Below are 12968 nucleotides of genomic sequence, written 5' to 3'. Positions count from 1 at the left end.
TAAAAATAGCATGTTATTTCCATATATTATTGGCTGTAGCTTATTTGCATGCCTGTATAATTGTTTCCACTTATGTGAAATACAGAAGCAATGTGTATTCAGTATGTGAAATAGGGAGCTTATGTACAAATGGAAAATGAAAATGCATGAGGCACCCATCTATCTTAAATTATATATTGAATAGTGTATATTTAGCTAACTGAACAGCTACTGTCAGATTTAGCAGTGATTTCTACACTGTAATTTCAAAACAATGGATGCATAAACTAGTTTAATTTTCTGATACTTTCTTGCTGGCAAGGTAAAAGGAAAAAGAAATACACCATCCTACAAAATGGTGATGAGCTTCCTGAAGAGCATAGTAGATAATATTTATGTAAATGTTAGTCTCCCATAACTTGCACTTCACTAGGGTTTGAGTCTAGCAGTTGAATTTATATTTTCTCAGATGCATACACACACTCTCCAGGTTAGTAAACTGAATTTTAAAGCCTACATTAAACTAAGATCATGATAGAAATAATCTATTAAAAACTGGATAACCTACTAAGTATTTAGTTGTCCTGATTTAATAATCAACCAGTTGTTTTTCCAATGACGTATTTCTCCAAGAATTTATATTGATGGCTCGAAACTAGAAACTTTTCAAATATGTAAATGGATCTTGCCATTACTATGCAGTATTCTTTAAATTAAATTGCAGTACAGATATCAGATTTTAGCAGTTCTTTTGCTGCAATGAGATAATTTCTGGAGGCAAGACACCTGGCTGGGCTAGAGTGGTGATTAATTTTATGTGTTTAGGGTGCAATCATCACTCAGAAAAAGGCTTAGGGTTTGGATGATGGATGATGGGTAAAGTGCAGGCTGATAGGACATGGCCCATGAATCTGTTCTACATCATCAGTTCCTTTGATCACTGGCAGAAGTTCAGAGATACTTCTTTGCATCTGTCCAAAATAAACAAAGCTACCATATACCTTTTTACAATATCACTTTTAAACGTATAGCCACTGAGGGTAAACTACATTTTTGTTGTTGTCGTTGCAACAATGTCATGGTAAAAGAAAAAAGAACTATTTCTACTTGAATTTACATGCCCATTTACAAATACAGTAGGTGAGTGTGTGCATGTTTATATATATTTTAATGACAGCTAATGGTAGAAAACTGATTCCCCCACTTACCCACCCCCATGAAAACTGATGCCTATGTTGACAGCAGGGACGGGCTTCAACATAGGTGCTGAGAAACACTGAGGCTTACACAGCTGTCAAGAGAAGAAACCCTTAAGTTATAGCATTACTATACATCATTTCTTTCCCCTTCAGTAATGCTAGTGGTTAGTAATAAGGGAAACCTTTTTACTGTTGAGGTGAGGGTAAAGTAGGCAGCCAAATTATTTGTCATAAATAATTCAGAAGCTTCTGAAGGGAGAAAGAAATTGTGGCACTAACCTGAAAACTGAATACTCTTTTGTATCTCAATTAGCCAAGTAAAATTTGATAATTGAAAGCAAATGCTTTTTTTTCTTATCATATGATTTCCACTGTTCTTTACCCAATGCTGTCCCCTGCAGGGTAGAAGAAAACAAAGCTCAAGGATCAGAACTACTTGGAGGCTAAAAACAACCCCCCCAAAATATCACTAGGATTAAAACAGAATGGGAAATGGACCCAGCAAATACCTAGATTTACCATGGGGGTCTCTATCAGATTTTATCACCAGGTTTGCATAGTTAATATCAAATTACATCCTCAGATACATGACTGAGTGACAAAATATGCATCTTTTGAAAAAAAATGTCTTGTATCTTATTTATTGCATATACTCCTAGGTATTATAAATTCCTGGTGCTCATGTTTGCATTCTGTGAGTGAGGAATACCAGATTCCCAGTATTTTCAGGTGTCTCATCAACTATAGCTGTACACTGAAATCAAACCAATGATATCACAAGTAAAATAATTTGTATCTCAGTTGACTCTTCCATAGTTATAACAAGGAAAGTGTGTTGTATGTGAAAATGCACACTATTTAAGCTGCCAAAGGACAATTGAGCCTCTGATAAGCTAAATGCAGATGTTCTCAGAAATTAGATAGAAAGAAGATGAAGAAGGAGTATTATAGAGGTAAAAAGATGGGAGGATTGATTATACTTGACTAATAAGATCATCTCTGCATTAAACAAAGTAAAATGTTATATGGTGCATAAAAAACCTTGGGTACATTTGCTATCCTACTGGCTGCATACAAAGTCATAATGTTATTATTAGTTTCCCCTTCATCAACTAAGCAACAATAATTTATCTGAGGTTCAAATACTAAAATTCTCGTTAATTCTCTTGCAACACCTTGGTTTGTCTTTATTAAGTTATGTTCCAGCCATGGCCCTTACACCTGAGGGCACATGATAAATTTTTCTACGCAAAAGAATTCTCAAGAGTTATATGATTGCTCCTTCTCTCCTCAGCAGCTGAGTGCATTGCATCATCTTTCCTCATACTTATAATCCTGGAGCCCAAGATGAGGAATTGTTTAGTATCTCCAAACTAAAGCCTGCCACGTAGCAGATCAAATTGTTGTGCTGTGCCACTGAGCTGACTCAGTACTTGCTTGTTTGATTTAAAGCAGGGTTCTACTGTGAAAAGTAATTGTGAAAATGGTATTTTCTTCCATTTTCTCCCAAGTAGTAGAGCTACTTCCTATGTGTATGAAGAATTACATCTGCTGACTCAAGTGACAAACATAAGTATTTACTGCTTTCAACTCTTGCTAGCTCTGCAGAGAAAAGACAGCTGAGAGAGAGAGTTGGGAGTCCATTTAATCTTCTGCATTGTAATATTATTTAAGTTCCTTTTTGTTACCATTATGTAAGCCAAGTGAGGGCAATGGTGTTACAAATCTGCCCCAAGGATGTAATCTGGCTTGCAGAGTATATTTTGCTGATATTAGGGAGAGCCCCATTTGACTTTTAGATTCCAGGTTCTGTGTGGAATCTTAGCAGTCAAAGGAACAATACCCTGTAATTAAGCACATTTGAAACAGAATTCTAATATTATAAAAATCTTAGTCTGTCTGTCTGTCTGTCTGTCCATAATGCTTTATTCGTGTTTTGATTGGTTGTCTCAGCAGCCAATCACAAAGCCTACTGAAACAACCGATCAGAGTGCTCTGTACAGACAGACGTGCTTCCATGACAGCGGGGACTGAAGGGCCAGAACAGGGGGACAAAGCCATGAATTTGTTCTACATCAGAACAGGCTGTTATTAAATCTACTCCCAGTCTTCTCTTCTCCAGACTAAATAAGCCCAGTTCCCTCAGGTTCTCCTCATAAGTCATGTGGCTCAGCCCCCTAACCATTTTCATTCCCCTCCGCTGGACTTTCTCCAATTTGTCCACATTATTTCTGTATTGGGGGCCCCAAAACTGGACACAGATGTGGACTCAAAAGTGCCAAATAGAGGGGAATAATCACTTCCCTCAATCTGCTGGCAACTTTCTGCCTCATGCAATGTGGTATGCTGTTAACTTTCTTCACAACAATGGCACACTGTTGGCGCATACTCAGCTTCTTGTCCATTGTAACTCCCAAGTCCTTTTTTGCAGAGCTGCTGCTTAGCCACTCTGTCCTCAGCCTGTACCAGTGTATGGGATTCTTCCATCCTAAGTGCAGGACTTTGCACTTTTCCATATTGAACCTCATGAGATTTCTTTTAGTCCATTCCTCCAATTTGTCTAGGTTTCTCTGAATCCTAACCTTATTCTCCAGTGTATCTACTACTCCCCTCAACTTGATGTCATCTGCAAACCTGCTGAGGGAACACCCCATCCTATCTTTTAGGCCACTGGTAAAGATAATCATCCCCAGGACCAACCCCTGGGGCACTCCACTTGGGACCAGCTGCCAGCTAGACATAAAGCCATCGATTACTATCACCTGAACTCAATGATCCAGCCAGTTTTCTGTCAACCTCACAGTCCTTTCATCCAATCCATACTCGCTTAGCTTGCTTGCGAGAATGTTGTGGGAGGCTGTATCAACAGCCTTGCTGAAGTCAAAGTATACCACATCCACTGCTTGTCCTGTATCCACAGAGCTGGTCATCTCATCATAGAAGGCAATCAGCTTGGTCAGGCATAACTTGCCCCTGGTGAATCCATGCTGACTATTCCTAATCACTTTCTCCTCCAAATGCTGAGAAACCAGAGTGGTGGTGGTGGATGGGTCATTTTCAACCTGGAAGGATGTGGGCAGTGGGGTCCCTCAGGGCTCAGTGTTCGGGGCCACACTGTTCAACATCTTCATCAGCGACTTGGACGAGGGGGTGAAAAGCACCTTGTTCAAATTCGAAGACAACACTAAGATGTGGGGAGAGGCGGGCAAAATAGAAGGGAGGGACAGGCTACAACTAGATCTGGACAGGTTACAGGGGTGGGTAGATGAGAACCGGATGGGATTCAATACTGACAAGTGCAGGGTACTGCACCTAGGGAGAAGAACCAGCAGCATACCTACAGGCTGGGGAACTCCCCTCTCATCAGCACAAAGGCAGAAAAAGGATCTTGGAGTCATTATTGATTCCAAGATGGACATGGGCCGCAAGTATGAGGATGCAGTCAGTAAGGCTAACCACACCTTGTCATGCATCCACAGATGCATCACGAGCAGGTCCAAGGAGGTGGTCCTCCCCTTCTATGTGACATTGGTCAGGCCGCAGTTGGAGTACTGCATCCAGTTCTGGGCGCCGCACTTCAGGAGGAATGTGGATAGCATTGAGAGGGTCCAGAGGAGGTCCACTCACATAGGCAGGGGGCAGCAGGGCAGGGCAGGCCCTATGAGGAGAGGCTATGGAACCTGAACCTGTTCAGCCTTCACAAGAGAAGGCTAAGAGGGGATCTGGTGCCCATCTATAAACTTACCAGAGGGAACCTGCAGGGAACGGGAGAGTCCCTGTTCCCCTGAGCACTACCAGGAGTAACTAGGAATAACAGCCACAAGTTGATTGACAGTAGATTCAGGCTAGACATCACTGCTTCACTGTCAGGGCAGCTAGGATCTGGAACCAACTTCCATGGGAAGTGGTGTTCGCTCCTACCCCGGGGGTCTTCAAAAGGAGGCTAGATAATCACCTAGCTGGGGCCATTGACCCCAGCATTCTTTCTTGCCCATGGCAATGGGTCAGACTTGATGATCTGTTCGGGTCCCTTCTGACCCTACCAACTATCTAACTATGGATTCCTTGAGGACCTGCTTCATGATTTTTCCAGGGGCTGAGGTGAGGCTGACTGGTCTGTACTTCCCTGGATCCGTCTTTTCTTTCTTAACGTTGGGCACTATATTTTCCCTTTTACAATCATTTGGGACATCTCCTGACCACCATGAGTTTTCAAAGATAATGGCCAGTGGCTCTGCAGTCACACTGACCAACTCCCTAGGACCACTGGGTACATCCCATCCATCCCCATGGACATGTACATGCCTAGCTTCTCTGTATATTCTGTAACCTGTTCTTTCACCACTGTTGGATGCTCACCTCCTCCCCAGACTATGCTGCCAGGTGCAAAAGTCTGGAAGCTGAGCTTGCCTGTGAAGACTGAGGTAAAAAAAAAGGCATAGATTAATTCTGCCTTTTCTGTATCATCTGTCACTATGTTACCTCCCCCATTCAATAAGGGACCCACAGTTTCCCTGATCTTCCTTTTGTTGCTGACATACTTGTAAAAACCTTTCTTGTTACTCTTTACATCCCTTGCTAGTTGCAACTCTAGTTGCACTTTGGTCTTACTGACTTCATCTCTGCATGCCCAAGCAATTTTCTTATACTCCTCCTTAGTCGTTTGTCCAAGTTTCTACTTCTTGTAAAGTTCTTTTTTGTGTTTTAGCTCATGAAGAGTTCCCTGCTAAGACAAGCTGGTCTTCTGCCATACTTACTAGTCTTCCTGAGCATTGGGATGGTTCATTCCTGTGCCCTCAGTAAGGTTTCTTTAAAATACAACCCGCGCTCCTGGACTCCTTTCCCCCTCAGATGGGCAGGGGATCCTGCCCGTGAGTTTCCTGAGTGAGTCAAAGTCTATTTTTCAAAAGTCCAGGGCCCTTACTCTGCTGCTCTCCTTCTTTTCTTTCCTCAGGATCCTGAACTCAATCATCTTGTGGTCACTGCTGCCCAAGCTGCCATCCACTACTATATCCCCCACCAATTCTTCACTGGTTGTAAGCAGCAGGTCAAGAAGAGCACAGCCCCTAGTTGGCCTCTCTAACACTTGTACCAGGAAGTTGCCCCAACACTCTCCAAAAACTTTCTCGATTGCCTGAGCACTGCTGTATTGACCTTCCAGCGGATGTCATGAAGTGATGGGGGTCCCCCATGAGATTGAAGTCCCCCATGAGAACCAGGGCCTGTAATCTAGAAACTTGGTCTAGCTGTTTGAAGAAAGCCTCATCCACCTCATCCTCCTGGGCTGGTGGTCTGTGGCAGACCCCCACCATGATCATCACCCTTGTTGCTTTCTCCCCTGTGACCCAAACCCAGAGACTGTCAACAGGCCTGTTTCCTATCTCAATCAGTATAACATATTGATTGAACTTTTTCATGTATGATCCCCAAGGAGCAAGAATTCTCAGCCTGGAAGAGTGCAGGCTCAGGGGGAACCTGATCTGGGGGAACACCTGTTCACCAGAGCGCCCCAAGGGATGACAAGGTCAAATGGTCACAAACTCCTCCAAGACCATTTCAGACTAGACATAAGGAAGAACTTCTTTACTGTCCGAGCTCCAAAGGCCTGGAACAGACTGCCTTCAGAGGTGGTGCAAGCACCTAGTCTGGACTTCTTTGAGACATTTGGATGTTTATCTTGCTGGGATCCTTTGAGCCCAGCTGACTTCCTGCCCCTGGGGCAGGGGGCTGGACTAGATGATCTCCTGAGGTCCCTTCCATCCCTAATGTCTATGAAATCTATGAAATCAGTTCCTATTCTCCATGTGCTATCATTTTGCAGGCATACCTATTTTCTTACATCATACGCCCCGCCACACCTCCAAATAAAATTCACACTTTTTTTGCATACAGTGTGCCCCAAAATAAAACACACACTTTGTTTTTGGAAGGCAGAGTGTAGAAAAAAATAATTTTCCAGTGTCATGACCACTGTGTGACATAGAGTAAGTCTTCCTTGGAACATAGAGTATCCAGGAAGTGTGGCATTCCAGGAAACAGTCTGGGTGAATCAGCAGGCAACAGGAACTCCCTTGTGCCAGGTACCTCACCTAGACTATCTTCTGGCATTCCACACTTTCCAGACACTCTATGTCTCCAGAATTCTGGGACATCCTATGCTTTTAGGAGGACTTACTCTGTCACAAAGGATTAGGCCCCAGGTCCTTGCAAGGGCAGTACTCTACTGTAAGTAGTTCTTTGTATAAGTTCCTGTCAATAAAATGTTGTTTCCACATCACAAGCCTCATCAAGGTACTACCAGAAGCTCACTTGCTCCTTCAGACGTAAGGTACAGTGCTTAGCAAATAGCTATGGCCATGAGGAGGTTAATACAGGAGTCCGTCCCTTCAGATTGCTGAGCAAGACATGAGCAGCAACCATCTTGGCAGGTGTATGCCATGCATATCAGCTTCCCTGCTTAACACACACAACCAAGATTTGGGGGTCTCACTTTTAGGAAAAAAGTTGTGTATTGCATATGAGAAAATATGAGACTGCCTGGGGGTAGCAGGAGCTTCAAAAATAAGTAAACATGAAAAATACATATGTATACTGCTTGGACTCAAACAATTTTCAAAAACTATTTGATGACTTTCTTTAAGATACTTCCAGCACTTTGACTATTATTTTCAACAGCTAAATTATAATTAGGGACCACTGGAATATGCGCTGGAAGTGCACTGCACAGTGGTTCCTTTAATCTTGGAGTTTCCCCTGCATACCTCCTTCTCCCTCCCCTCCTCCCCCCCACTGTCCACTATTGATTAGCAAAGTGGCCTCACCGGCCCTGCCATTCACCCCTGATCAGCAAGGAGGCAAAAACTGGTTTTAAATATGCCACAGTTTTTGCCTCCCACTGCTGATTGGTGGAGGGGCTGCAGTGGCTCCACCACTTGGGGAGCACATGGGAAAAACTCCAAGATTAAAGAAGCCACCATGCAGTACACTTCTGGCACAAATTCCAGTGGTCCCTAATTATAATAGCATTCAGGAATTCATTTCTGTAGCTCATTCTGGTGGACATTCTATCAACACTGACATAGCTACACCCATAGCTCAGAAGAGTGTACAGTCTATTGCAAGCACTTTGCAAATTCTGAACTCTAAATTTGAAGTCAACGGGACTATTCACATGCTTAGAGTTAAGTCTGCGCATAAATCTTTGCCAGGTCTGGACCAAAAACATTTTGATCTTCTACTGTTAAATAGATCTGTTACACAAATATCTTGAACATTCTTATAATAAGTAAAGCCTCTATTACCACCAAGGTCAGAAGTTTCTCTTTAACAGCATATTTTTTAGGAGCTAAGCAATTTAAATTTCATATCCCATCTAATTATTGCAAACATATTCAGTTAAACTAATATAACATTAACTCCCTTTTTGCCATTGGAGATCATTCTTCCACATTCATTTAGATGTCAATGTTAGGCTGTTAGCCTAAGGGTAAACTAATTATTTGAGGGTCCTTTTTTTTGTACAGCAAGGAAATATTGTACAAATAAAAAACATAATTATCCTATAGATTATAAGCATCTGTGCAGGAACAAAATCATTCCTTTACAAACATGAAAATTTAATTTTAGCATTCCAATAGTCAGGTTAGTGATAATTTAAAATAAAACAAGAACAATAGTCATTAAATGGCTATGTTTCTGGACTTATATTGATGCTTAACACATTGATCTTCTTCAATAGAAGCTTTCCATATTCCATCTGTTAGAATCTTTGACCTTTTCTTAACACCATTAAGAGATAAAATGTTAATCTACTGAAAAAAGATGCATGACCTTTTAAAAGTGAACTGTACCACTTTACAGTCTGCCATCATTAAAGAACTTTATGCTCAGGAGCCACGCATTATGTGTATCATAGCAATATAATTGTTTAGAATAATGTAATTGTTCAACCAAAAAGATATATACCACACATAACATAAATTGGGACTAGAATGATGTGAACTTTGATAAGCCCAATCAAGATAACATGTCAAACCAGGGCTTGTTTTCACTTCTAATCAGCCACAACCTCTACTTATTTATTTATTTATTTATTTATTATGTCAAGATCTATGTCTGGGAGGTATCATTTGAAGAACAAAGAATGAAGCATTTGTAAACAATTGAAATTACATCCTGAGTGTTTGGAGCATTCAAGATTATTTTTACGATATATTTCTACTTATTCATGATAAGGCTATTAGCATGAAACAAATATTTCAAATTTGAGCAAAGTATCCCACTAGTCATGTATTAACTGAAAAGGCACTTACTTTTTTCTTAAAACTGCACTGTCTGAAAGCAACTTTTTAAATGAGTGGCCTCAATCCACCTAAGTTTTTAAAATGCTTAAATCAACTTCCATTTCCATAGAACACTAGCTAACTTAAACTTGGTGTATGAGTTGATATATGTTATAGAAAAAAAAGCTAGGCATATAGCCCTCAAGTGATAGAGAAAACCCATATTTTTAAAGGGAAGGTTAAGAGACAGCACAAAGGGGTTTAAAGGAGAATGTAGCAAAGGAAAAGTAACTTCCTCTGTAAATACTTCTAACCACCTGTAAGTCTCTACTAAAACATTATACTGCTCGCTGTTCCTTCTGCTATAATAATCCAATCTGTTTATATCTTGTCTCTATTAAATAAATATAACTTAATTTTCCTTCATGCAGGCATTTCATGTCTGAACTTAGTATGATTTTTTGACACACATTTCCATTGTTTTGACCTGCTTCCCAAAACAATCCTCAGTTTTTCACGGCCTTCTCCCCTGTGCCCCTTTGCAAAGCCTAAGGTCAGATGAGAGTAATCTGCTACAAGTACCATCAGTACACTGACTCTGATTGCATGGGAGGTCACTCTTAGAAGTCAGGCCTCCAAGCCTGACATTGGGCATCTTTTGGAAGTGCTGGAAAACCTTTCTGTTTGGGCAGGGCATTTAGCAACCAAAACTAACCCAAGAGATTGTTTAGCAGGTCTCTGCTTTATTTTATTTTGTTATTTTGTTTTACTTATTCTAGTTGCCCTTTTAAATGCGTTTCTCTTGCTGTAAGCTGCCCTAAGCCTTTGTTGGGAAGGGTGGCATATAAAATGCATGTGTAAATAGCTAAATAAATAAAATAAATGGCAAATTTTCTCACGTGCATATTCTTCCCTGTAGGTCATTGATATGAAATGTGTTTCCTAGTGCTCAACCATGTGGCACATCTCTAGTCACATGATATGCTAGATAAGCAGATGGCAATCACTGAATAGCATATATTTCTAATGCGTGCCAAGCAAAAGCCAGTAGAAGGGGAGGTCAGTGGCAAGAAGGATGCATAGGATTGTTCTTTCCTGGCTTTTCAATCCCTAGCTATCTTGGCGGGCTACATGCCTTGCCAATTCTACCCTGTTGATGTGACCTACCTTACAGAGAGTTAATTCCACGTCTGCAGGCAGTGGCACTTGAAAACTTGGGTTGTTTCAAGATAAATCTACCCTTCCATGCATTTTTATGTGGGAAGGGAGGATATGATCTATAGTAATTACTTCAGTATCTACTAAGTATAACTACCAAGCAATCTGTAAAAGTTATAATTAGTGTCTAATTAGCATTACTAAATAAGAGCTACATACAGCCAATAAAGAACAATTGCTTGCTATTTCCACACAATATTGTAGTAGTCATTAAACTTTTTGTGGATCATCAGAGCTTGTTACCAAACACAGTTTAAATGCTGTAGACCTTGTCAACAAAGGTGTTATTCCCTTCTTAGTAAGGGAAACATTGATCTCAGCAATGACATGTTAAAAGGCAAGTTAATGTCATCCTTAACAGAAGCAAGCTGTCACAATCATAATGAAAATAAGTGTGAGAGAAAAAAGTTTGAAACTGCATTACTCTTAGAAACATAAATAAAATAGCAAGCATGCCAAGAAAGATCTGATCCTGTGTTTTTCCATTTGGAAATGAAAAGTGGGGGGAAGTGCCTATTTCATTATATATAATTATAAGTAGATATATTTCAGTTTAACATATGACTTTCTTTTTCTTAGTGTTAGAGTTATATAGCATTCCATGGACCAGCTACCCTTGAGAAGGAGCTCATCACTCACTTTCTGATCAACACATACAGTAAATGACATGTAACTGCTTAATTCGCTTGTGTCTTCCTGAAATAATTTCTTCCCTCACCAAAGAAATTTGTTGTTTACCATAATCTCAATTTAACACCTATTCCTAGTGTTCAAAAGTAACTGTCTGAGTCTGAATAGATTTTGCAAAGCAGAAATAAATGCCAGGAAAAACTAGCACGTCTTGTCTTCTTTTCTTGAAAGTTGGAAAAAGGCTTTGGGTTTTGTATCAAAGTGACAGGTTACATAGTAAACAAAGTTCAGGATCTTTGCTTTGGCCATTAAAGACAAGAAACCTTGGAACTAAATGAAACTGAAGGGTGCAACACTTGAATTAAGCCCAAGTTACACATTAAGACAGTTGTTTGAAAGGTACAACTGTCTTTCATGCTTGCAGAGCAAAACTCTGCTTTTTCTGTACAGTCAGGCAGTTAGATGATGTTACTCCTGTCTCCCTAGATAAAGTTATTGCGGTAATGAGAATGGAGTCTCTAGCTAATAACCAGTATGGAAAAAAGGGTTTGAAAAGTGTTCCACTTTTTAAACACTAATGTATTTGGTTTGGGTTATTTAAAGCCCTGCTGGGAAGGGTTTAGCCCCAGCAAAGCTGGTAGCCAATCCCTTTTGCCTCAGTTTACCCAGATCGTAAAAGGATAATCTTAATAAGGTACTTTCATTCAAATTGAGAAAGGGGGATTTTGCCCCTACCCAGCAAGAAGAGGGGAACAAAGTCCCTTGTTTGTATCCTGAAAGATTTATCTAGCTCTTTCTTTTTCTTAAGTAAACAAAGTTGCATCCAAATTTGAACTGAGTCATATGAAATGCTCTCCAAGAACTCAAACACATCAGCAGGTTCTCTCCAAGACAGTCCCTGAACCAACTCCCAACACATGTGCATAAGAAACTCACCAGGGAGCTAAATGCTGCTCTTGAGGAAAGGATCTTGACATCTTATTCCTCAAACTTTGAAAGGAAGATTGGAGAGTGAGACCTCGGCAAAATGAGTGACAAACATTTTTGTTTTAGACTCTAGAAATATGGTGCACCATATTTTTAAGTGATCACTGTAATGAGGAAAACGTGGTTATTTTTAGGCAATACATTGTTTTGCTTAAACATAAACTGTGTTGTGCTGCATTTTCAACTATATTCATCCAATCTTCCATTTTATAAGAATTATTGTGTGCTGTATGAGAAGTTCATGGCATACAGACTTTAGATAGTTTTCATAAAACACCATAATAACTTTTGATTTTATGTAAATATTCTCATGATGCCGAATACTAGATATGTACATGAAACAGAGAACTTTAAATGGGTTTAAAAATTGTTCTTGTTATCAGCTGGAGTTTGCCTGACTGAAATTATAGAGGATTTTTTCTTTGTACTTAGACTGTATAATTCCTGTAAGGCCCAGAAATCTTTTCTTTTTGACAGCCAGACTAGACTGTTGATGCCAGATCAGTAAGTGGGATGTATAAAGCATACTATATACAGTGGTTTTGTGTTGAGCCTAAAGCAAACAACAGTTTTTACTGGATATCTGATCCTCTACAAGATGGACAGTGTTTTGAATTATCGATACATGTTTCATTAGCTTGCCTCCCTGTGGTCCTGCAGAGAGACATACCAT

The 12968-nt window shown here is 40.2% G+C and overlaps 1 long non-coding RNA gene across 1 annotated transcript in view; it reads left to right on the top strand.

Annotated features, from left to right (window-relative positions):
• Positions 1-11570, top strand: part of LOC112550761 — a 15843-nt gene extending 4273 nt beyond the window's left edge. Inside the window, exon 4 of the long non-coding RNA XR_003094757.1 lies at positions 11258-11570. This is a non-coding gene — a long non-coding RNA (uncharacterized LOC112550761). The remainder of the gene's footprint in view (positions 1-11257) is intronic.
• Positions 11571-12968: the final 1398 nt, after the last annotated feature.

This window comes from Alligator sinensis, unplaced genomic scaffold, assembly GCF_000455745.1.
Source record: "Alligator sinensis unplaced genomic scaffold, ASM45574v1 scaffold173_5, whole genome shotgun sequence".
Taxonomy (NCBI): domain Eukaryota; kingdom Metazoa; phylum Chordata; order Crocodylia; family Alligatoridae; genus Alligator; species Alligator sinensis.
This window is presented reverse-complemented; position numbering and strand designations above follow the sequence as displayed.